Source organism: Sebastes umbrosus, chromosome 8 (genome assembly GCF_015220745.1).
Source record: "Sebastes umbrosus isolate fSebUmb1 chromosome 8, fSebUmb1.pri, whole genome shotgun sequence".
Lineage (NCBI taxonomy): Eukaryota > Metazoa > Chordata > Actinopteri > Perciformes > Sebastidae > Sebastes > Sebastes umbrosus.
The window spans coordinates 572,218-599,134 of NC_051276.1; the positions used below are offsets into that span (position 1 = coordinate 572,218).

Consider the following 26,917-nt stretch of genomic DNA (forward strand, 5'->3'; position numbering starts at 1 on the left):
TCTTTCTGTCTGCCTCAGTGTCTCTTTGTTACGACCACTGAGTCAGTCACAATTCTACAATGAGAGGCTTTAACTATTCAAAAAGTTCAAATAATCAGACAGATAAACATCCATCTTGTTTCCTTCCTCTTCAACCCACCTAAAATCACTGTGAGATTCAGCACTAATAAGTCATGTAGTGTGTTGTAATGTGCATAATTATATTCCTAATTGTATTTTCCACAGAAGGGTGGGTCTCTAGTCAACTGCACTGTGGAATGAATTAGTTTTGAGCTTAAATCAAGATGAATGATCTTGTTGCTGAGGAAGTGATCAGGAGTCTTCTCACCACTGAATCAAAGGACTGAAAATGAGACAGAATCACATGTTGTTCTTTTACAACTCGTTCTTATTCCAACTCCTCACATAACGCCGCTCTGTCACGCCCCTCGGCGTCACAAAACCACGAAAGTTAGGTTTAGGAAAGAACTACATGGTCGGGTTTAAAACTACTACGTTTGTACAGTGAACATAAAACTGAAGGTTGTGAACACAGGACAGTAACAGCGGTCTCCTGGATGAAAGCCTCGTGTTTGTTGGACCCATCCACCTCCACTCCCTCCCACCGTGTGTGTCTTTTCGTAACTACGTCACACACCACACTTTCAGCGTTTATTGTTGCCGCGAATGGGTTCAGAGACCCTGTTCAGACCTGGTATTCACATGCGTCCTCAGTGATCGGATCACAAGTGGACGGCTTTAAGTACGTCTGTTGTGTCTCCAGTGACAACTTGTGATCCAATCTCACTTCCCCGTTCTATATGCAAATAAACACGTAGTAAACACATGGCTAATACAGCAGCCGTTGTGACGTAATATTACATGAATGAATGGATCCTTTCCAACTCCCCAGACAAACACCGTCAGAGGGAAGGAAGGACGTCGCCTAGTTCAGGAGGAGTTGAGAGCAGCAGTGGAGGAGTCAAGAACCTGCAAGGCGGTGGGAATAAAGCAGCCGGGAGCTTTGACAAGATGGGAGAATGCAGTCGAGAGGAAAGTGACCTGGACTGAGCTCTGGAAAGCCAAGCCTCACCGCATCAAATTTCTCATTCAGGCAGTGTATGATGTGCTTCCAAGACCATCAAATCTGCACACGTGGGGCATAGCAGAGACACCAGCTTGCCCACTGTGTTCCAAGCGAGGAACCCTGGAACACATCCTCAGCTGCTGCACAAAGGCACTTGGAGATGGATGGTACTGATGGAGGCATGATCGGGTCCAGAAGACCATCGCTGAAGCCATCAGCACAGGAGTTGAGTGGGCGAAGCGGTCCCGACCCTCCAAGAAGACCATCGCTTTTGTCAGAGCTGGGGAGCAGCTAAACTTCGTCGAAAGAACATCTGCAGGCATCCTGACCTCGGCAAGGGACTGGCAGCTGTTGGTGGACCTCGAATGGCAGCTGAAGTTCCCCAGCCACATTGCAGTCACCACCCTGCGACCAGACATTGTCCTTGTGTCTGAGTCCACTAAGCAAGCTGTGCTGGTGGAGCTGACAGTCCCATAGGAAGATCGCCTGGAAGAAGCTTTTGAAAGGAAGCTCTCAAAGTACGCGGGACTGGTCAGCAGCTGTCAGCAGGCTGGATGGAGAGTGAGGTGTCTCCCAGTGGAAGTTGGATGCAGGGGATTCGCTGGCCATTCCCTGGCCAGAGCCTTCAGTAGTTTGGGCATCGAAGGTGAGAGGAAGAGGAGAGCCATCCGCAGTACCACCAATGCGGCAGAGAGGGCCTCAAGATGTCTGTGGCTAAAAAGAGAAGAGCCATGTAGTCAGAGTAGCTAGCTATCTGGACACAAGCTGGGTCCGATCAGCCCCAGCTGGGTCACCTGGAGGAGGGTGTATGATGTTGAAAGACCCGAAACACCTGATGATTCCAGGAACATCACTGATGATGTGTCCAGAGGCATCATCAGATGCATGTTCACAGTGAATGTCCGTAGTAATATCCTACATATTCGTGAACTCAGGTACATTTTATTAACATCAAAATATAAAGTTATTGTACCGATGGTCCCCGGGGACCTCAGCGCCGCCAGCACCGCTGCCTTCGTCAGGCAACAGCAAAGTGCAGAGCTCCATAGAGCCGGGGAGGACAGAGAACAGGCGGTCGGGTGTCAGCTCCGCACAAAGCAGCGGAACAAAAACAGCGACACATCTCCTCGACAGTATGATGATAATGCACTTCCTGTCTCTAGTCTGATAGTTGATATTGTTGATAGTAGTAGATATGTAGCCTGTAAATAAGATATATTTTAATAAAATACAGACAGGGTCCAGGAGAGCATAGAGGCCGTTTCCATGCTGACAAGCGCCAGTGTCTGCCTGTTTATTCACCTGAGGAACACGCTGATCCCTCGGATCACAGCTGGACATCAGATGAGTAGGCGGTCCTTAATGTGGCCCAGGACACATTCAGTACACACTGCTAAAAGAATGTGGTCATATGTGGCCCAGACCACCTCTGAATGTGGTCTGATAGATCCGATCTCAATGCGTCTTGAGTGTGTTCACACCTGTACTTATAGCTGTCCACTAGTGATCTGATTACTGAGGACACATGTTAATACCAGGTGTGAACAGGGCCAGATTGTAGTTAACGGGACACCAGTAAGTTTCATACCGGTGCTCAAGGGAGTCTTGTCGGTAAAGCGTGGGTATTTGACGCCCTGGGACTGAGAACGGGCTGTCTCTCCATCATGAAGGAGTTTCCCTCAGTGATTGACCTTTAATACCCCTTTCACACCGAGGACTCAACCAGGGTTGAACCAGGGTTGGTTGTGTGTATGAAAGAGTTAACCCACGTTGATCGATTCACTTTTGCGACCCCAGTCGAGAGGTTGGTCGGACCAGGGTCGCCAACAAACGGGGCGGGACAAACCTATTCGGTTGCAAATGAGGGCGCACAGTCCATGACGTAACTGTCACAGGTCGCCGTGGCTCATAAACAAACGGAGCGACGGCAGCAGAAATGTTGTCAGACACACCGGAGGAGAACGACGGACGAGAACAACATGGATATGTGGCGAGACATTGAGGTGCGGGAGCTCTAGTCCTGACCGTCCACGGTGAGGAAGAAAAAATAGGTAGATGACGGGACGGTGAGGGACAACGTAGTGTAACAAACAAACATAACAAGGCTGCTGAATGAGAGAGACATCCGCCGTTATATTACACAGAAAAACACCGTGTTAATAATAAGCCGACCTCACAGAACCGCCAGTTGTACGCACATTTGTTTATAAAGCGTGTATACTCATCTTCTATTTAGAACGTTACCTTTTTTAACTTTTTATCTTTCAAAATAAACCTGCTAAAAGATCCATCTGTTGCCTGTTCTCTCTGTTATAAAGATCCATCTGTTGCCTGTTCTCTCTGTTATAAAGATCCATCTGTCGCCAGTTCTCTCTGTTATAAAGATCCATCTGTTGCCTGTTCTCTCTGTTATAAAGTAACAAACCTGGCCCTGGTTCATCACATTATCAAGTAATTAGCAAACTAATTGAAATATAATCTAATTTTATTGTTTGGACAAACTGTTACATTATCTAACAGTTGCCACATGTCCAGCTGAACAACTCTAGTAGGTCTATTATATGAAGCAAATCTATGCTGGGACAGTGGAGTGAGTGAAATATACATTTCAGTCTTCAGAAGTGTCTAATCATTTTTTAAATGTTGCCTATATTATCATAATAGATAACACAATGTAGTCTGATATATGATAAATGGGTACTGTAGATAGACAGAGGAGAAAAGGTTCACGTTCATGAATAGATACTGTAATCTGTATGTTGTCTGTATGTGTTTGCATACATTACAGCTCCATACATACAACATAGTTCAACATTTTATAAAGCTAAACATGCTGTGTGTACTATATTTACACTGTATACCAAAAACATGCATCATTCTGTGACATTTTATGTTTTTGCTCAAATTGATGTCATTATCATCTCCTCTCTCTATAATCCCCCAGAGGTATAATCCCCCCCTCCCCTTCCCGTCCATTCTAACACCTGAGCTAATTGGTATGCATTCCTCCCTTGTGTGACCCAGGTCGTATATCTGAATTGTCCTGACCAGGGTTTAACCCGGGTTAACTGGCTTGTTTTGAATTGACAAAAGGAGGGTTGGACCAGGGTAGGTTAACCCTGGTCCAACCCTGGTCCTTGGTATGAAAGTGGTATTAGTGAGTGTTTTAGCAGGTTGAATCAGCCCTCCTGCTGCTATCAACCAGCCCTCTGTGTGTCTCTGGTGGAAGAGTTCATGATTTCAGTCAGTGAAACGCTTTTTGTCTTTTTGCCTATTGTTACCGATTTATCAGCCGCACAGCAAGTGCAGATTTGCTTGAGAGCACACACACATCATGTAATCAGAAGCAGAGCGAACCCTGAGAACACTCTGGTGGATTCAATGAAAGGACGAAGATGAATTAAATCCATTCAGAAAATGAGAAGTGATTTCCAGATTGTTTCTTTTCGTACAAATGAGATATACACAAAGATAATCAGCCTCAGTTTACATGTATTGATCAGTGGACTCACAGAAACCCATCAGACAGCTGTGGGAGGTAAACAAGCTGCCTCCTCCTCTTCCTCGTCTACTGAAAATGAGTCAAGAAAAGCTGTTCCTAGTGATTCAGTAGGTGTTCAGAAGCAGTTAGTTTAGACAATCAGTGTGTTTTCTAAGGAGGTATTGAATGTGGGCATCTCTCCATCCTCCATCCTCCACTTTACCTTCACCATCTCTAAACGATGCAGTTAAACTCAGATCAGATCTAATCCTCAGTCCTGAACAGACGTCCATTAGACACTGATTTAGAGGAACCGCTTCAATGTGCAGCGAGGGAGGCACGTCATCAAACTGCTATCCAATCGATTAGCCGCTCTTAGTTCAGTCGTTTCTCTGTGTGTTTATTGGTAGAAACCAATCTGCTCTCCACATTGTGTCACTCACATCTGTGTATCTGCAGTAAGCTTTGTTGTTCATAGATGTCTATACGTTTGATTAAAAGTGTCTTTCTGAGGTCCCAAGAAGGGAGACTACCGGCCCTCGTCACCGGCTGCCGGTTGGCCTACTCTCTCCTGTCCTCTCCATGATATCAGGTCTTCTGGGTGATTGTTAACGATGCAGCGTTCACAATAAAAACAATATGGAGATCATCTAGACCAGGGGTGTCAAACATACGGCCCGAGGGCCAGAACAGGCCCGACAAAGGAACCAATCCGGCCCACTAGATGACTTTGCAAAGTGACAATTGCAGAGAAGTCATTAATTACAATTTTTAAATCAAATGTGCTGCTATTCCTATTTGTCTACTGGGGTTTGCAGTGTCCTAATAAAAATATTTAATTACGTACAGGCTACGTGACACAACACTGTCAAGCGTAGGTTACTGTTCATGCAGGAGCCGCCGGTGGGAAAATGTCTTTGTCCATAGCTTAATAACGTAACAAACATTATGTCATTTTAAGTCATTTTTTACTAAGTCGTTTAGTAGCGTAGTTTTTTGTTCTAGTTTACAACGTTAACCACGTGATTAAAACTGTTTATAACTGTTTATAACTGTTTAAAACTGTTTATAACTGTTTAAAACTGTTTAAAACTGCGACCGTAATCCGGGAGAAAATATGTTTCCCTCAAAACATAATGGAGAATGCAGTTTAGTTGTATGGGAACATTATTTTGTGGGAGAAGGTTGATGTTTTTAGTTGTAGCCATCTCAGGCTGTTCATCATCTGTTTTGTAAATGGACTGTTCATTAATTGTGAACATAGGTGTTATTTGTAGGTTATAATGCAATGGTTTTACTGGTCCGGCCCACTTGAGATCAAATTGGACCACATGTGACCCATGACCTAAAATGAGTTTGACACCCCTGATTGACGAGCAGACGCACAGCAGGACACCTGTTGCCCCTTCAGAGGGAGATGAGAACCAGGGTGCTGTAATTTATCGACACAATGTTCACGTCCTTTTAGTAAAATAGTGAATTGTTTGTCATAATGTTTTCCATATTTGTGAACAGTAATTAATTCAACATTATTTCAAAGTTTTCTGAATCTGCTCTTTATGATTTTGCAGGGAAAGGGTTAAATGTTCAGACAAAGGCTGTGATATGTGTAAATAATAAAATAATTATTCAACCATAGCAGGTTTTCTCCTTTTTTATTTTTCTAATTAGGTTCAAGCCCGAAGGGGCAGAACCCTTCTAAATTTGTGCCGGTTTGTTATTATTTGTTGTCCTATGGAAACCCGCGGAAACTGGAAACAAAGTGCAAATGCTTCTCTCAAGGAATATGACCCCAATCGGCTACATGGTAGGTGTGATGGAATAATTGATACACAAGTTAACTTAAGGAAGGAAGAGGTCCCGGAGCTGATGATGTCTTACAAAGAAGGTTTATTGAAGCTTGATCAAGGAACAATTGTCAGGTCTCCACCATTGAGGTGCTCTCTGCGTGAAGGCCTCACAACTCTGCCCTTCCTCTCTGGTGCTCAGTGTCTTACCCTTATCATGTTTTGACTTACTCCGTTCCTCTGGCCTCTCTGACCCTGGTTGCCCCAGCGACTGGCTCTATGGTCCCTCCTACAGACACAGCTGTACAGATAACGGTGGCTCCGCTAGACAGGACTCCAACCCAATAATGTCAACAGAGGGACACTCTGACAAACACTCTGACCTTTCCACCAATAAGAGAGGAATTAATGGAAAATTCCATCACAGTAGGGGCGCTGTAATTAACGCCCAAACACGTGATTTTGGAAAGGCCACGCCCCTCACACCGTAAGTCCGATTGACTTGAAATTTGATACACATGTCCAGCTCCATGTGATCTACAAAAAAGCTGCTTGGACCACTAAAGTCTACCTACCTAGTCTATCTACCTTTTTTGAAAAACACATTTTTGACATCTCATCCTAAACCGTAGGTCCGATTGCTACCAAATTTTCTATGGATCATTATTGGATGAAGCTCATCTAAAGTTGCATAAAGCTTGTTGATATCTCATTGCATTTTGAAGATGTTGATCAACGAACTTTTTAATGGGAGGGGCTTAGTAGGAAATGGCCATAATTCAGTGACCATTAACATTATCATCATAAGTTCAAGATTCCAGATTCAAGATTCAAGATGTTTATTGTGTGAAAGGAAGCTCCATTAAAAATAATAAGTTATATTACAATTATAAAAGGAAATACTTTGTACAAGGCATATTAAGAACATATACATTTAGAACATATACAGTATATACAGTATAAGATATATGATTGAGGTACTTTTTGTGTGAGAAGGTGTCATATGAATTATCTATTTGAAAGTCTGATGGCCTGGGGGAAAAAAACTGTTCCTCAGTCTGCTGGTGAGAGTCATGGGGGTCCTGTATCTTCTACCAGAGGGCAGGAGGGAGAACAGGCTGTTGTGGGGGGGGGGTGTCCTTAATGACCCTCAGGGACTTCCTGAGGCAACGCTGGGTGTAAAGCTCCTGCAGGCTGGGCAACTCGCACCCGGTGATGTGTTGGGCCGAGCGCACCATCCTTCCCAGCGCCTTACGGTCCACGTTGGTGCAGTTGCCGTACCAGGTGGTGAAGCAGCCTGTCAGGAGGCCCTCTATGGTGCCCCAGTAGAAGTCCCTGAGGATTTGCTTAGGAGGAGATGTCAAAAATGTGTTTTCAAACTATTCAAAATGGAGGAAAATCTAGACGGTGGACTTTACTGGTCCAAGAGGCTTTTTTGTAGAACACACGGAGCTGGACATGGGTGCTAAATTTCAAGTCAATCTGACTTGTGGTGTGACGGGCCCGGACTTTAAAAGTTTAGAAAATGTTGTAGCGTCACCATCTGGCCAATTGGGATCATATTTTAAGTGAAGCATTATGACATCATTTCCAGTTATGATACCAAGTTTCATGTCTCTAGCTCATTCCAGCTCACAGCAAATTGAGCAAAGATATAATTTAGCATATAATACTACATAGGCCACACCCACATGCACCAATCAATATGACACTTCAGATCTTGATTAATACTTGCCCCCAGAGTATGTGTACCAAACTTGATAAAACTCTGTCCACCGGATCTTGAGGTACAACTTTTTGATGTTTTTGGCGCCCCCTATGGGTCGAGCGAAAAAATGCTTTGCTACGCCTATTCCCATACACGCACTGAAGATATCTACCTTGGGTCTTTCCCATTTGTTCTTTTATACGGCTTGACTCCTCTCCTCGACTCCTCTCCTCGCGTCTTAGTCCCGCCCACGGGAGATGTGAGCAGAGGAGGCGAGGAAACGACTCGAGGAGAGAGGAAACGAGGAAATATGTTTTTAGAGACATGAGACGTTGTTTCCTCTGAAGCGTCACGTGAAGCGACGTCCGTTTCTGATGACAGCAGCAGCTGATCACATCTGGATCAGCTGTCAGTCGGCTTAAACAGCTGTTTATGTCTGAACTGATCTAATATTAATAAAGAAACAGAGTTATCAGAGCAGCAGTGTTTCCTCTCTGTAGCCTGTTACCTGTTTAACAAACACCTGCACATGAATAACAGCTGCAGTCTGTGTTTATACTGTGGACTGAGTCCTGCTCAGAGGACCAGGAACCATCTCTACTGGAACAATGCCTTTATATTATTTATTCATTATTAGTGTCTGTAGTTATTGATATTCTGACAGTATAAGTTATTTATTAGGCTGAATGTTTCAGGGAAATGAGGATAAATGATGTAGAAGGTGTAAAAGAGAGATCCTCCTTCTCTCTATGACTTTAACTGTATCCTTAATAAAAGTTAACGGGGAAAATAACAGATCATCAGAAGAAAACTCTTTTTAATAAATGAAGAAAGTTATTTTAAATCTGTTCGTTGTCAGCTCTTATAAAGCTCTCTCAGTGTCAGACTCCTTCAGTGACGGTGTGTGAAGCAGAGATACTGCAGGTCCTTCTGCTGCTGGAACACTTCACCATCAACATGGTCCGTTAGTTGTTCACACCTACGGTTAACACAGGTTCTAACTAGATGGTGAATCAGAAGACAACTAAACTATAAAACGTTCAATCTGTGATCTGTCTTCACTCCAGTATAAAACTCAGCGATGTTGATGTATCAGATCAGTCTGATCGGCGCAGCGTCCAATCAATAACTGATATCCAATAAGGGGGCGTGTCGGTCGGTGATAAACTTCCGTGGAGGAAACACTGGAAGATACACTGGTGTATCCTCGCTCATGGCTCCTCCAGCAAGCCTCCTCGCTCCTCGATCCTCGCTCCTCGATGCGCATTTTATGAATTGGGACGTCCTTCAAGATGGAGGACTGAGATTGATTTCCGGGTCACAGCCGGAGGATCGAGGAGCGAGGAGACGAGGTGGCGAAAAATGATGAAACGAGAAGCACCTCAAGATTGGCGCCATATAAAGAGGGCGAAATGCCGGGAGCTCCGTACCTGTTTTGGTTGTTTTAGTGTTTTTTTAAAGGTTAGTTGTGTTCTTCGGCCAGTTTTATGTTACTTTGTTAAGTTTGCTAGTTTAGGTCTCTTGATAGTTTCAGGCTCTACAGCACCTAGTGAAGTCAAGCAACGTCTAAGAATGGACGACGGCGACAACAACAACAGCAACAACAACAACAACAAATCCCCCAGGATCAGTTACAACAGAGGGACACTTCAGAACATCAGAGAGAGGAGCACTCATCACAGCCGTGACCTCCTCACTCCGGATTTAACTCTCTTTCCCGAACTGAGGAGGACAGACAGGCGGGCCGGGGTCCGACCGAAGTCCGGGTCCCAACAGAGAAGGAGAGGCAGGCGAGCCGGGGTCCTGGTTCGGCTGAGATGGCGTGCTCATCGCCCCCCACTCCCCACCATGTTACTGGCAAACTGTGCGAGCTGCGGGCGCGGATATTTTTCCAGCCGGACATCATAAACTGTAACGTTATCTGCCTCACGGAGACCTGGCTGTCAGCTGAGGTACCGGACCACGCCATCGAGCCCCCGGGTTTCACCGTCCATCGGGCGGACAGAGACCAGGAGCTCTCCAGGAAAACGAGGGGCGGAGGGGTATGTTTTATGGTTAACAGGACTTGGTGTGACCAACAGAACATCAGGACCATCGGCACCTTCTGCTCCCCTGACTTGGAGTACCTCATGCTGCAGTGTCGGCCTTGTTGGCTACCCAGGGAGTTTACATCGGTTACCATCGGCGGTGTTTGTATTCCCCCCCAGGCCGACACGGAAAGAGGAGTTAAACAGAGCAATTAACGTGCAGGAGACCGCGCACCCGAAGACCGCACTCATTGTTGCGGGGGACTTCAACCGGGCCAAACTTTATCAGCACATTCACTTTAACACACGGGGGGACAATACACTGGACCACTGCTGCACACCCTTCCGCAACGGCTACAAAGCCGTCCCCCGCCCGCCGTTCGGCAAATCGGATCACTTCTCCATCCTCCTTCTCCCCGCCTATTGGCAGAGACTGAAACGTGAAGCCCCCGCCTATAGGACCGTTCACTGCTGGTCAGACCAATCAGAAGCCATCATTCAGTATTGTTTTGATCACGTGGATTGGGAGATGTTCAGGACCGCAAACGACAGCATCAGTGACTTCACGGAACACAGCCTTCACCTCAGGCTCACCAGAGGACTACAAACATTCACGTTATTCATTAAGGACAGTAATCAAACAGGCAAAGAGGGACTACAGACAACGGGTGGAGTCCAAGCTTACTTCCAACAACCCAAGGCCCTTGTGGCAAGGACTCCAAACCATGACGGACTTTAAAGGACAACAGATCACTAAATCAGCACCCACCCTCCTGGACAAACGTAATAATTTTTACGCCAGGTTTGACTCCTCCGTCAGACCCTGTGTCATGTCCTGCTCCACCCCCACCCCTGCAGACAATCAGAACCCCCCCTTACCACCACTGCCTCCCTGCACTTACAGCCCCCATCCTCCTCCCCCACCCTTAACACCACTACAATCCTACACTGACACCCCCCTTCCCTCTACCCCCACCTCAGCTGAAAACCTGGATTGCCCACCACCTCCACACCCCTCCTCCTCGACTGCTGCAGAACAGGACCGTCCCCTCTCCATCACAGAGGCTGATGTTCGCTGGACCCTCCTGCGTATCAACCCACGCAAAGCAGCCGGCCCAGACGGCATTCCTAGACGCGTCCTGAAGACTTCCGCACACCAGTTGGCGGGGGTCTTCACAACAATCTTCAACCTGTCGCTCTCTCTCCGGACTGTCCCCACCTGCTTCAAATCCACCACCATCATCCCTATCCCCAAACAACAGAAAGTGACCAACTTAAACGACTGGCGCCCCATAGCCCTCACCTCCATAGCCAGCAAGTGTTTTGAGAAGCTGGTTAAATCCCTCATCTGCTCCTTGCTTCCCCCCACACTCGACCCCCTGCAATTTGCATACCGCCCAAACACAGATGGCACAGAGGACGCCATCGTCCACATCCTACACACCGCCCTCTCCCACCTGGAAGGAAGGGACACCTATGTGAGGATGCTGTTCGTGGATTACAGCTCAGCGTTCAACACCATAGTGCCCTCCAGGTTCGTCAGTAAGCTCAAGGATCTGGGCCTGAACACACCACTGTGTGACTGGATCCTGGACTTTCTGACGGAACGCCCCCAGGTGGTGAGAATTGACTACCTCACCTCCACTTCACTGACTCTCAGCACGGGAGCGCCACAGGGCTGTGTTCTCAGCCCCCTCCTGTACTCCCTCTACACCCACGACTGTGTGGCAACAAGAGCTTCAAACACCATCGTGAAGTTTGCGGACGACACATCAGTTGTGGGGTTGATCTCCCATGGCGACGAGACGGCTTACAGGGAGGAGGTGACCACCCTGGAGCAGGGGTGTCAGAACAACCACCTCTCCCTGAACATCTCAAAGACCAAGGAGGTCATCGTGGATTACAGGAGGGGGGGTTGCACTCACCCCCCAGTCACCATCAACGGCACAGCGGCGGACAGGGTGGACACCTTTAAATACCTGGGTGTCAACATCCATAAGGACTTGACATGGGCCACCCACACCACCGCTGTAGTCAGGAAGGCCCAGCAGAGACTGTACGCTCTGAGGTGACTCAAGACTTTCAGACTGCTGCATGTTAACCCCTCTCTCTCCCCCTTTCCAGCACATCTGTCCTGACTATCTAATAAAGGGAAAAAGGCAAAAAAATAATCTAAAAACAGAGGTCATTAGACTGTAAATGCATTGAATAGGTGTTACTGGAAAAAGGATATGCTTACATAAATAGTATAAAATCCTTTATTTAATGAAAATCTGAATGAACACAGTAAGGTACACCTTGAGGGAATGTCATTACATCTGGTAAAAACATCCACTTGAACTGAAGAATGAACTGATTAAAATTTGGTGGTCAAGGTCACTGTGACCTCAAAAATCATGTTTCTGGCCACAACTCAAGAATTAATATTGTAATTATGACAATTTCATAAAAAGATGAAGTAATCCAGCTCAGCACTGTGTGTCAAGTTCTTCTAGTCAATAATAAGAAATACAAATGAATGAATGAATTAAAATGAATAGTAAAAGTGTATAGGGGTTTAGAATGATAGAAGTGACAATACAGTACAATGAAATAGCTACTATGGGGACTAACATCATCACACATGAATCTCAGTTTAATAGTGATACCCAATTTATGTAATTCTAAAAAGACTGTTTATGGACCCCATAATGCAGAAATATTCAAATACACCATTTTAGAAAAGGAGACAATAACACATTTAAACTGCATCCAAAAACATGCATGTGATTATCATAAAGTGGGCATGTCTGTAAAGGGGAGACTCGTGGGTACCCATAGAACCCATTATCAGTCACATATCTGGAGGTCAGAGGTCAAGGGACCCCTTTGTAAATGACCATGCCAGTTTTTCCTCACCAAAATTTAGCCCAACTTTGGAGTGTTATTTAGCCATCTTCTCAACATGGCAGCATGACATGTTTGGTATCAATAGAGTCCTTAGGTTGTTTTAGTTTCATATGATATATGTAGCTCTAAAACTGAACCTGCTACAGCCTCAGAAAGACAGTAAAGTTGGGTCTCAGAGGGTTAACAGGATGATGAGGATCAGCAAATTCAACTGTATGAAAACAACGGAGGCAACAAATGTGATTGGCTGTTGTTGATGTTGAGCTCATGACTCTAGCCTTAAACCTGAACCTACTAGAGCCTCTGAAAGACAGTCAGAGGGTTAAATACCGGTCGGCTCAGCAGGGATGCCAACAGTGGCACGCTTCCTCGAACTCCCCCGATCTGCAGCAAGGTTGAACCACCGTATTGCGTGCTTTGAAATGTCAGAATCAGTGGCTGCACGGGAGACGGCACTCTTTCTCACGGCATCTGTAATCACATAAGCAGATTATCATACAAAATTTCATAAACCCCCATTGTAACCAAAAGGTTTTTATGTTTTAAAAGGATACACATTACCACTAGCTTTTAGACTGAAAGGCTGCTTTCTGACATGTAAAGGTTCTCTATACAATATTCAGAGCATTAATATATCATCATCAACTATTGTCTATGTAAAGCTATAGAGGAGTAATGTCTACCAACAATTGTAATGTAAACAGTAAAGTCAGAGTCTACCAGAAATGTGCACTTGCACATATCTTGGCCAATTGAGTGGTTTGCCGGATGAAGTTGTGTTGCAGCAAAACTTGAGCCTGGTTCAACTTTTTAGCCAGACATACCCTGCAATGTTTTCTGAAGCCCCCTGCATTGGCCCCCAACCTTATGTGTCGATGCAGTGGTCTCAATCAAATTAATTAATTATCATGGCTGTGTTTTTTGTCATGAGTGCTGATGTCAGTTTGAACACTGCCTAAGACTGCTGAGTGACTTAAAATTGATTTGAATATTTATTACAATTGCTTACTCAGGAGCAACGTCTTTGATGCCATCTGGCTGAAAGGTTTTTTTTCCCCCATTTATCCCTTTCCAATTTATCCTCCTCCCAACATCATCATGGAACATGTGGGCAAGGATGTTCCATGTAACACGTTTTGTGTCATGGCCCCCGATGGTTGCCAGGGAGGAAATCTAAAATGGAACAAATAAAGTCCTGTGAATATCTTATAATTTACAGAATGTTTTTAAAATATATTTTTATCAGACAGTGTATAAATATCCAGTGTTTATTACGAACGTTTTCTTCTCAAGACCCAAGGGAGATGTCATCCTATATGAGCACAACATTTTGAGCCTAATTGTAGTGCATTACCTCTACCCTACTCCACTCTCAGGATGTGTGTGTGTGTGTGTGTGTGTGTGTGTGTGTAACAGAGGTTTAAATGTAGACTGGCCTATCTCTGGCATACCCTCCATTCGATTATAGTCAATTTTCAAAATGTTCTTTAGTGCCAGATCTATGTTATAAAACCAAGACTACAAGAATGTTTCTCTCTTGAGTCTCAAAAAACCTATATAGTAGTTCATATGAAAAGCATAATTGAATGTATTGGAGTAGTCTGTGCATGTTCATATTACCATGGTTTTGTGTTTGAATGAATCTGACATTTATTACAGAATTAATAACCACTGTCCAACAACCTCTGTTTCCTCTCTGCTAGACATTCAATATTTAGTGTGTATATATAAGCATAGATCAGGACAGTTTTGGGAAAACTACACTCAAAATTTAATCTGTGAAGTCACAAGATATGGCCAAATGTATTAATAGGAAGATCTGGTAATAGAGTGTAACCGTAGGCTTTGCGTCAAAGCAAGGGTCTACTCCCTTCGTCGCTGCATCTTTAAATCCTTTAATGTTCTAGAGAACTACTTAAAGGTAGAATATGTAACATTTAAACACAATGCATTCACAGTTGGCCCCTCAACAAGAGAGGGAGGGAGGGAGAGCCGCGATGGTGGAGCGAGCTATAGCACGAATATTGAGAGGGATATCGGCGTTAGTGAGTACAAAGCGGTGATTCAGAGAAATAAAACGTTATTACTGAAGCCCAGAAACTTCCTGAACACAGCAAAATAATAAGACAAGAGAAAATACTGGGAGAGGGCTGCAAGGTCTCTGTAGATAGACACCACCACACACGCCTAGTGGGTCAGAAGATTTAGAGGGATTACTTTTGTATCAGTCTATACATTGTTTTTTAGATAATTGTTGCATATTATACCTTTAAGATGTGGAAGCAAGATTTCAGGGGCTTTAAACTGAGCAAAACCTCAGATTCTACTCTATAATGTAATGTCACATTAAATTGGATTGACATGATAACAAAACAAACAAACAAAAAAACTCACCACCCTCTGCTTCAGCTGAGAATTGGCAGGATCTTTAAGCCAGTCCTCAAAATTCTCCACTTCCTCCATTGATCCCAGTGGAAACTGTACAGGGACAGGCCTTTCCATTTCTTGGCCAGCTGGGTTCTTGCTGGTCAGATAGTTCACTTTGGCAATTAATTGCTCTTGCTGGTGTTTTATATACTCCAGTAAGCTCATAATATGGACTTCTGCCGCTGTTAAAAAAAGATTAGAGAATATATATATATATATATATATATACAGTATATAAAAAATGTCAGTCTTCTTTGGACAACTCATTAAGAAAGATTTAACTTAGCAGATGGTTATGTTTATTTTTGCTTATTTCTTTACCACAAAGAAGCCTTGATTTGGAATAGGGCAAATGAATGTCTTACATGTTACACATATCTACTAGAGGTGTGAATCTTCACTGGCACCCACGATTTGATTATGATTCAACAATTCGAATGCACAATGATTGACAGGTTAAATTTAAATCTCATAGCCGTTTGAGGTATTGCTCACCCGAACAGGTCATGGTGTCTGATCCACACCTTCACCCTCGCCAGGTAGGTCTGTAGACCTGGCTTGAAGAAGGGGTTTGCTCTACTGCTGGTGGAGTGGGTGAAGGAGGAGCAACGGGTGGAGGAAGGGCAACTGTCACGCTACTTGGCACACAGCGAGGTGGGGGTGGGATAATGGGAGCTGGTGGCTGTGGTGAGGGTTTGGCTGGACCTCTGGCTCTCTTTTTTAGAGGACTTTCCTCCTCACTGTCATCATCGGAGTCCCCAAAGAAATGACTATAAAGTGGGATGGAAAAATAACCATGCTCAGCTGTCAACATAATGTTATCTTGATTTGCAGACTCCCTTATTAATAATATCATATATGTTTTCACTGGCTAAAGAACTCAAGTTGTAAACTAGTGTAAAAGGTCAAGAATGCCATGATGGTTGTGTTAGGAATATTCTGCATGCACAGTTCTGCCTTAAAGGGATGCTTAGTCGATTTTCAACCAGCTGTGTCATCGAAGTGTCAGCTCCGTTTTCTTTATACAAAAATCTATTTCAGAATTGTAAAAAAAAAAAGAAAAGACAAAAAAGCAATACATAGTTTTTTTCTGACCCCTAATACTTACATCGGCTTTGGCCTTCTCTTTGACTGAACTTCCTCCTCTTCCTCTTCTGACTGTAAATCTGATGTGTTGCACGTCAGGGATTTTTTTAAGAGATGACGTGCCATCAAAGTAATGATCTAAATGTGTCACATGTCACTTGAGTTTCAAAGTAACAGTATAAGAAAAGAACAGTTGTAGATATATATATTTTTGAGAATTAGCATACCACATGACTTAACAACTCTGACATCGTAGCTCTGCCAGTCAGGTCCAGGCTCCTCAGCTTTCCTTACTGCCCTGTTGACTCTTTCATCATTTTTGTAGTTTGGCCAAAAGGTGACACCGTCAGTGACCAGTTTTCTGGCACCACTGCTACAGTTTTGTTCTCCAGAAACTCTATTATATGGAACATCCTTAACTGAGAAGGAAAAAAAACAAACAGCACCATTAATCACAGAAATATAACTTCCTGTTCCAAGAAGTTCTGAAACAATTAAGTGATTACTCAATTACCTTCTATAGCTAACAATATTAATCAGTAATTGCTGTGGAATGGAGTACCAACAAAAGGAAAGGTCACATTTTGATGATCAAGCTCCTCTTATCTGAAATAATTTACTTATTTCTATTCTCTGACAACATTTTAATTATTTCCTAACATATTAACATTCTGAAGGGTTTTTTGGCACTTGAATTTACACTTGAAGGTTTGATAAATAAGTGCCAATGTTTTAGTAGTTCATTTGGGTTTGAAAACATTAGGTATACTGTATAACATGTAATAACTGAACAGCAATAATAGGTTTGGTGTACACATTGAAGACAAGCAACTTATACAAAGTACTTACAGTCAATTATTATCCAGTTTCACATAGACTGTCGTGTTTGTGGTGATGCAGTCACTGTCAGGTTTTGTCACAGTCTCTGATCCTTATTTTACAAGAGCTACAACGTTCGCTACCATACATCATCATTCTCCCTGGGAAACAACAATATGACAACAAGCTAAAAATGGCTTCATCCTTTGTCTTGTAATTGGAAATTAATGAATTGCCAACATCCGTCAGAGGCTGCTCTTTCCCTCACCCCTCTGCTGCTCTGTAGCCTCTCTGTGAGCATGACTGCCCAGCTGGTGAGGTAGCAACCCCGGCAGGCGTTGGCTAGCTGTCGCGGCAGTTTGTGGAGCTTTTAAACTCCGACAACGGTGGAGCAAATGTTCGATTTGGCATCTAATATTGTAAAACAGTCAATATTCAAAATCGACAGTTTATTTCTCGCCTCAAAAATGTTCAGAAGTGAATTTAGTGATGAAATAGCTACGAAAAATGTAAAAAAACAAGCCGTTTTGGCTGCGTTAATCCAGCAGACAGAGTACACAGTTAGCTAACATTAGCTAACTTACAATGGGGTCTTGCTCTCCTGAAATATGACCTGAGGACTGGATTAAAATAACCAGGGCAGGCAATGTTAACGTTACGTTTAAATCACCCCACCTCCCAGATAGAAGTAAATCCCATCCAAATGGAGGATTGTTAACTTTATCTCAAATCTAAAGCTCTGTTAGCTGATGCTAATGCTAATGCGCTGTTACGTGAGCTAACTTGGCCTTCAGAATTAAAAACAGCATACAGAGCATTTAAATACGTTATCTATGACCGGTATAGTTTTACTAGGCAGCTGTACAAATAAAGCATACTTTTCAATTCAATTCAATTCAATTTATTTTTGTATAGCGTCAAATCACAACAGAAGTTATCTCAAGACGCTTTATATATAGAGCAGGTCTATTACCGTACACCATAGTTTAGAGACCCAACAGTATCCACCAAGCGCGCTGTGGCCAGGAAAAACTCCCCGATTACTGGGAAGAAACCTGGAGCAGAACCGGGCGCAGGGCGGGCGGTCATCTGCCGAGACCGGATGGGGGGATAGATAGATAGATAGATAGATAGATAAATAGATCGAGATCGAGATCGAGAGAGAGAGAGAGAGAGAAAGAGAGAGAGAGAGAAAGCAGCCACAATAGTAGCCTAGCAGCTGTAATAACTAATACAAGTAGGACTGATAACACAAAACCAATAGTGGTGGATGGAAAGAGTGATAATACAACTATCGGAATTGATATCATTGCGTCGTCCTCAGACGGGCTTTCAAGTGGAGCTTCCAGCTGTCTCAGTCCACCATACATCTGGCTAGCTCGCCAGCACTGTCCAGCATCTCTCCTCAGTACGTCCATGTGTGTTGGTGTGAGACGTCCCTGTGTTCGATGCCCGTGCGTTGGTTCCCGCAGCATCAGCATGCTTGCTGGGAGTTCTTGATGTCTTTGGCAGTGACCGAGAAGTGTTATTCTCCAGGCTGCCACATTGTCACTAAGTGTTGGTAATCCCTCGTTAGCCTTGGTAGTCCCTCGTACAGACGTAGTTAATTAATGATGGTAGCAGTTGGTGTCAAGCAGGCACAGGACGCGGTAGCAGATGCAGCCACAATACCGGAGACATCCAGATCCAGGTGAAACCTCGCTCCCGGTGTGATCCCGCTCCAGGTATGACCACGCTCCAGGTGTGACCCCGCTCCACGGTTAGCTGCGAGACAAGGAGGCACAAGGACTCCCGGGGAGGGATGAAGTTAGTAACAACATGGACATGGGACATGAGTATATACAGAAGGAGAGAGGAGCTCAGTGTGTCATAGGAAGTCCCCCGACAGTCTAGGCCTATAGCAGCTTAAGTATAAGCGTTATCAAAGAGGAAAGTCTTTAGCCTACTCTTAAATGTAGAGACGGTGTCTGCCTCCCGGACTGAAACTGGGAGCTGGTTCCAGAGAAGAGGAGCTTGATAGCCGAAGGCTCTCGCTCCCATTCTACTTTTGGAGACTCTAGGAACCTGAAGTAACCCTGCATTCTGTGAGTGCAGTGCTCTAGTGGGGTAGTATGGTACTATGAGCTCTTTAAGATATGATGGGGCCTGACCGTTTAGCGCTTTGTAGGTGAGGAGGACGATTTTAAAATCTATTCTGGATTTTACAGGCAGCCAGTGTAGAGAAGCTAATACAGGCGTAATATGATCTCTTTTTCTAGTTCTTGTCAGTACACGTGCTGCAGCATTCTGGATCAACTGGAGAGTCTTAAGAGACTTATTGGAGCAGCCTGATAATAAGGAATTTCAGTAATCGAGTCTAGAGGTAACAAATGCATGGACTAATTTTTCTGCATCATTTTGACACAGGATGTGTCTGATCTTTGCAATGTTACGTAGATGAAAGAAGGCGGTCCTTGAAGTTTGAGGACATATCCTGATCGAAGATAGCTCCCAGATTCCTTACGGTGGTGCTGGAGGCCAGGGCAATGCCATCTAGAGTAACTATATCATTAGATAATTTGTTTCGGAGGCGCTCAGGGCCAAGTACAATAACTTCAGTTTTGTCTGAGTTTAACATCAGGAAATTGCAGGTCATCCAGGTTTTTATGTCCTTAAGGCATGCTTGAAGTTTAGTTAACTGGTTTGTTTCGTCTGGCTTAATCGATAGATATAATTGGGTATCATCTGCATAACAATGAAAGTTTATGGAGTGTTTTCTAATAACATTGCCTAAGGGAAGCATATATAAGGTAAATAGAATTGGTCCAAGTACAGAACCCTGTGGAACTCCGTGACTAACTTTGGCGTGCATGGAGGACTCATCGTTGACATGTACAAACTGAGATCGATCTGATAAATAGGACTTAAACCAACTTAGTGCAGTTCCTTTAATGCCAATTAAATGTTCCAGTCTCTGTAATAGGATGTGATGGTCAATGGTGTCGAAAGCAGCACTGAGATCTAGCAAGACAAGTACAGAGACAAGTCCTTTGTCCGATGCCATTAGAAGGTCATTTGTAATTTTCACTAGTGCTGTCTCTGTGCTATGGTGCACTCTAAATCCTGACTGATAATCCTCCAATAAATGATTGTTCTGTAGAAAGTCACACAGCTGACTGGCAACTGCTTTCTCAAGTATTTTGGAGGTAAAGGGAAGGTTAGATATAGGTCTATAGTTGGCTAGGACCTCTGGATCGAGAGTGGGCTTTTTAAGAAGAGGTTTAATTACAGCTACTTTAAAGGACTGTGGTACATAGCCTGTTAGTAAAGACACATTGATCATATCCAGTAAAGAGGTGCTAACTAGAGGTAAACTTCTTTAAGCAGTCTAGTTGGAATAGGGTCTAGGAGACAGGTAGATGATTTAGATGAAGAGATCAGTGAAGTCAGTTTGTGGAGGTTGATGGGAGAAAAGCAGTCTAAATATATTTCAGGTTGTACAGCTGTTTCTAAGGTTCCTAAGTTTGAGGATAAATTGGTACCAGTTGACGGTAGGAGGTGATTAATTTTGTCTCTAACAGTTATGATTTTATCATTAAAGAAACTCATGAAGTCACTACTACTGAGGGTTGTAGGAATACATGGCTCAATAGAGCTGTGACTCTGTCAGCCTGGCTACAGTGCTGAATAGAAACCTGGGGTTGTTCTTATTTTTCTCTATTAATGATGAGTAATGGGCTGCTCTGGCATCACAGAGAGCCTTCCTATATGTTTTAAGACTATCTTGCCAGACTAAATGAGATTCTTCCTGTTTGGTGGAATGCCATATCCTTTCCAGTTTCCTCGATGCTTGCTTTAGTTTGCGTGTTTGAGGGTTATACCATGGAGCTGACTTCCTTTGTTTTATTAACTTCTTTTTTAGAGGGGCAACAGAATCAAGTGTGACTCGCAGTGAGTCTGTAGCACTATCTACAAGATGATCAATTTGGGTGGGGCTAAAATTAACATACGAGTCCTCTGTTATATTGAGACATGGTATTGAATTTAATGCTGATGGAATCACTTCCTTAAATTTAGCTACAACACTATTGGATAGACATCTAGTGTACACACTTTTGTCTGATGGTGTATAGTCTAGTAATAAGAATTCAAAAGTGATTAAATAATGGTCTGATAAAAGAGAGTTCTGTGGAAAAACAATTAAATGTTCAATTTCAACGCCATAAGACATAACAAGGTCGAGGGTGTGGTTAAAGCGGTGAGTAGGTTTATGCACGTTCTGCGAGAAACTAATTGAATCTAATAAAGAGATAAACGCAGTACTGAGGCTATCATTATCAACGTCCACATGAATATTAAAATCACCTACTATAATGACTTTATCTGTTTTCAGGACTAGGCTTGATAGAAACTCTGAGAATTCAGATAGAAATTCAGAATATGGGCCTGGAGCGCGGTACATTATAACAAAGAGAATTGGCTGTAGTGTTTTCCAGGTTTTGTGTGAAAGACTAAGAACAAGGCTTTCAAATGAGTTATAATTTAGTTTAGTTTTAGGGTTTATTAATAGGCTTGAGTCGAAGATGGCTGCAACTCCACCTCCTCAGCCGGTGTCTCGAGGAATGTGACTATTAATATGACTCGGGGAGTGGATTCGTTTAGGCTGACATATTCTTCCTGACGCAGCCAGGTTTCAGTAAGACAAAATAAATCAATGTGATTATCTGACATTAAATCATTTACTAGTAGAGCTTTAGATGACAGAGATCTGATATTTAAGAGTCCACATTTAATTCTCCTGTTTTGTTGCTTTATTGCAGTGCTAGTGTTAGATTTTATTAGATTATTATGTTTAACTCCTCTTCTGTTTACTTTTGATTTAATTCATTTAGGTGGGGCAGACACAGTCTCAGTTAGATTTTGGGTTAAGTTATGGGTAACCCCAAACTCTAGTGGAAGCGCAGAGAAGTGTGTAAGACTACAGCTCTGCGTCCTGGAATGACCTCTGGTTTGTCATGGATTTGTTCCACCAACAATCTTGGTCAGATTTCTGGATAAGAGAGCCGCACCATCCAAAGTAGGATGAATGCCGTCTCTCCTAATCAGACCAGGAATTCCCCAGAAAGAGTTCCAATTGTCAATGAAGCCCACATCGTTTGCTGGACACCACCTCGACAGCCAGCTGTGGAATGACTTCATGCGGCTATACATGTCGTCACTGGTCAAGTTGGGGAGGGGGCCAGAGAAAACTACGGAGTCCGACATTGTCTTTGCGTATGCACACACCGACTGAACATTAACTTTAGTGACCTCCAATCGACGTAACCGGGTTTCATTACCGCCGACGTGAATAACAATCTTACTGTATTTACGTTTATCCTTAGCCAGCAGTTTCAAAACGGATTCAATGTCGCCCGCTCTGGCCCCCGGGATGCAGTTAACTATGGCAGCTGGCTTCGCTAACTTCACGTTCCGCAAAATGGAGCTCCCGATAACCAGAGTTGGTTTCTCAGCGGGTGTGTCACTGAGTGGGGAATATCTGTTAGAAACGTGAAGTGGTTGGTGGTTAACCGTGGGCTTCAGCTTAGGACTATGCTTCCTTCGGACAGTCACCCAGCCTCCCGGCTGCTCAGGGGTTGCCGGGGGACAGCTAGCAGAAGCTACACTTGGCCGGTCTGCACCGGCTAGGGCAGGGGTGGGTAATTAATTTTTACAAGGGGCCACATGAGAAACCTGAGTTGTGTTGGAGGGCCGAACCAACAATAACTTGAACTTAATTCTGCTCAGTATTAATTTTCCCCATTGTAAAAAGCATTAAATTATATATTTTTGATTAGTTGCTACTGGTAATCAGAAGAATAAGGATATTCTGTAAATATTTATATAAATATATGAAATTGTGGTGTAGGTCAAGTAATAAACAGTAAAAACAATAATTGCATCAGTTTCATTTTATTTTTAACATGTTAATCTTCCCAAATACTGAATAGGTGTTTTACAGTATGTTAAAGATAGGCAATTGTCAACTTGATGCAAAAAGCAATAAATGCTTTTAATGTTTTACAGTTCATTTTACTTGTTCAGTGGGAAAAATCCAGCCTGCTCTGGGCTTGAACAAGTGCATTGAAATCTGGCTGAATGTCTGAGGTGGATATGCGAAGGACAGCTGAGAGGTGGTCATCAGTGATAGAGGATCTGTATCTGGATTTGTTGAGCTTCATCACTGAGAATGTCTGTTCACATACGTAGGTAGATCCAAAGAGGACTAGAATCTTCTGAGCATGCCTCCTCATATGTGGAAAGTTCTCCTCTTTGAGGGAAGAGTAGAAGTCAAGTAGTGAGACTGACCTAAAGTGCTCTGCCAGAAGTGTGTCAGACTGCAGGTCAATCAGTTCCATCTGAACATCACTGGGTGCATTCTCCACACTGCAGGTGAAGGGAGAACCTGCCAGCTTGTCCCATTTTAGTCCCAACTTGTCCAAACATGCATTTACCTCCGTGAATAAATCACTCCCGGTTATTGTCCCTTTCATTGACTGCATGGCTGCCAGCTCCTCCGTGATTTTAAAGTCCGTAGATATCCCACGTATGAAAATGAGTAGCTGGGCAGTGTCACGTACATCGCAGCTCTCATCCAAAGCCAGGGAAAAATAGTCGAAGCTGACCGCTCTGTTCTTCAGCTGAAGTTCCAGATTCCCTGCGATGTCCTCAACCCTCCTCGTTACAGTCCGATGGGAGAGGGGCACGTTCTCAAAAGCTCCCTTTTTCTCCGGGCATATTAGGGCAGCAGAGTCCAGCAGACACTCCTTAATAAACTCCCCGTCAGAAAATGGTTTACTTTTTCTGGCGATTATGTGGGATATGACATAACTTGTCTTGACAGCTGCATCTCTGGATGTGCAACGTTTAGTAAAAACTCCTTGTCGGTTTTGCAGCTTAGCTAGCAAAGCATCCGACTCCCTTGCGCGCTCTTGTTCAGACAAGTTCTTGTATTTCTCCTCGTGTTTGGTCATGTAGTGGCGATTCAAATTGTAATCCTTGAACACGGCGACCTGTACACCACAAACTAAGCACACGGCTTTACCTTTGACTTCTGTAAATAGATATTTAGCAGTCCATGTCTTGTTGAAAACGCGGCATTCGGTATAGATTTTTCTTTTGTTGCCGTGGGCTGACATGTTGAGGGCTAGCTTAGCTTACCAGCATCACATGTAGCTGTTTACCTACGCATGTGCGTGACTACGTAAATAAAAAAACGTTTCAAAATAAAAGCAACACAGCCGTATTGCGTGCACAGCATAAATAGGCCTATTTTTTGATTTATGTTCTAATTTACTTGACCTCACGCGGGCCAGACAGGGACAGCCAACGGACCGGATGTGACCCGCGGGCCGTAAAATGCCCAGGTCTGGGCTAGGGGCTGGCTAACTACAGAAGAAGCTAAAGCTAAAGTGCAGAACCGGGCTTCTAACTTGTTAACCCTCGCCTCCAATGCAGCGAATGCACTACACCTAATACATGTACCATTAGCTCTAAAGGAGGCAGAGGAATAACTAAACATGAGACACACGGAGCAGGGGAGAGCAGGAGAGGGAGGAGAGGGGGAGAGAACAGGAGAGCAGGAGAGAGCAGGAGAGAGAGAGAGAACAGGAGAGCAGGAGAAGGAGGAGAGGGAGAGAGAACAGGAGAGCAGGAGAAGGAGGAGAGGGAGAGAGAACAGGAGAGCAGGAGAGAGCAGGAGAGGGAGAGAGAACAGGAGAGCAGGAGAAGGAGGAGAGGGAGAGAGAACAGGAGAGCAGGAGAGAGCAGGAGAGGGAGAGAGAACAGGAGAGCAGGAGAAGGAGGAGAGGGAGAGAGAACAGGAGAGCAGGAGAGAGCAGGAGAGGGAGAGAGAACAGGAGAGCAGGAGAAGGAGGAGAGGGAGAGAGAACAGGAGAGGGAGAAGCCATCGCTAACGGCTAAGCTACTGCTAAGCTACTGTTATGCTACGGTACGATAGCCCAGCTAGCGTTAGCCGAGCTGAATATGTGCGGTTAAGTCTCTAAAAAGGAGCGAGTTGTGAGTGCTTAAGCAGAACTAGTGTAGATATAAATGTAGCGGGTAATTAGCCGCTGTAATGAAGAGCAGAACTATATTGCCCTGGATGTGCTAGAGCAGCTACAGAACACAGCAGCACACAGAAAGACAAGCAACAAAGTTTAGCGTTAGCACTTACCTTGTTTGTATCCTAAGTGTCCTCACAATGAGAAGTGCTCCACTCAGAGGGAACGATCAGCAACTGCCACTCAGCCGTTAAGTATTTGAACTGTTGAGGAAAAAGGCGATTCCGGTGTGCAGGTCCGCCTGGTGTCAGCATTGAGTCCGCTGTTTGACGGTGCCCTCTCTGGAGGCGGGTCCGTTGTGCGGATCCGCCCAGTGTCAGCATTGAGTCCGCTCAGTGCATAGCCGAAATGAGTGAGACACTAGGGCAGATGTACCGACCTGGGTGTGGATCCGCCCCTGAGTCTACTGCTATCTGGGTAGTATTGAAGAGCCTACAATGACGATGTCTCAAGCTAATACTCATGTTGTGTTATAATTCAAGTGACCAGCTAATTAGCAGTTTACCTTTAGGTTATGTTAGGGTGACCATATTTACAAACCCTTCAAATCGGGACCCTTAAGTATACCGCACGTTCAAGCACGCACGCACGGTAGTCTGAAATAAGATATTAACTAACAGAACCTAAGCGACACATCCAACCAGAGGCCTGTACTACTAAGTCAGTTCAACATACCCAGGGTATCTTCTCGTTATCTGGTTTAACTAACCCTAACAAATGAGATCCCACTAAGCGCTCCTACGACGGTGGTGATCAACTCGGTAAATCAACCCAGGGTTTCTCATTCTGGCTATGAGTGCGTTCACATGAACGGAGAGGTTAGCAGCATCTGACCAATCACAGACATGGACAAGTCTACTGACTGCAGACAGACAGGCAGAGAGACACATTTTACATATTCAATTCAATTTATTTTTATAGAGCGTCAAATCATAACAGAAGTTATCTCGAGACGCTTTATATATAGAGCAGGTCTTAGACCGTACACCATAGTTTAGAGACCCAACATGATCCACCAAGCGCGCTGTGGCCAGGAAATCTTCCCGTTTAGTGGGAAGAAACCTGGAGCAGAACCGGGCGCAGGGCGGGCGGCCATCTGCCAAGACCGACTGGGGGGAGAGAGAGAGAGAGATAGAGAGAGAGAGAGAAAGAGAGAGACAGAGAGAGAGAGAGAAGCAGCCACAATAATAGCACAGCAGCTGTAATAACTAATACAAGTAGGACTGATAACACAAAACCAGTAGTAGTGGATGTAAAAGAGTGATAGTACAACTATCGGAATTGATATCATTGGGTCGTCCTCAGACGGGCTTTCAAGTGGAGCTTCCAGCTATCTCAGTCCTCTATACATCTGGCTAGCTCACCAGCACTGTCCAGCATCTCTCCTCAGTACGTCCATGTATGTTGGTGTGGGACGTCCCTGTGATCGATGCCCGTGCGTTGGTTCCCGCAGCATCAGCATGCTTGCTGGGAGTTCTTGATGTCTTTGGCAGTGACCGAGAAGTCTCACTCTCCAGGCTGCCACTTTGTCACTAAGCCTTGGTAG

General features: G+C 44.2%; 2 long non-coding RNA genes across 5 annotated transcripts; one reads left to right on the top strand and one right to left on the bottom strand.

Annotated features, from left to right (window-relative positions):
• The first annotated feature begins 4,682 nt into the window (after window positions 1–4,682).
• Window positions 4,683–26,227, top strand: LOC119493654. Its single transcript, XR_005208008.1, has 4 exons — window positions 4,683–4,692; window positions 17,211–17,219; window positions 18,914–18,916; window positions 26,016–26,227. It is a non-coding gene; the product is annotated as an uncharacterized LOC119493654 (long non-coding RNA).
• Window positions 13,077–25,664, bottom strand: LOC119493653. 4 transcript variants are annotated; one of them, XR_005208006.1, is made up of 7 exons: window positions 17,321–17,991; window positions 16,699–16,890; window positions 16,494–16,609; window positions 15,881–16,155; window positions 15,353–15,567; window positions 13,968–14,131; window positions 13,077–13,429 (listed from the first exon to the last, which is right to left on the bottom strand). It is a non-coding gene; the product is annotated as an uncharacterized LOC119493653 (long non-coding RNA). The 4 variants fall into 4 exon arrangements; XR_005208005.1 differs by lacking the exons at window positions 15,353–15,567; window positions 17,321–17,991 and adding an exon at window positions 25,485–25,664; XR_005208007.1 differs by lacking the exon at window positions 13,968–14,131 and having other exon boundaries at window positions 17,321–17,985.
• Window positions 26,228–26,917: the final 690 nt, after the last annotated feature.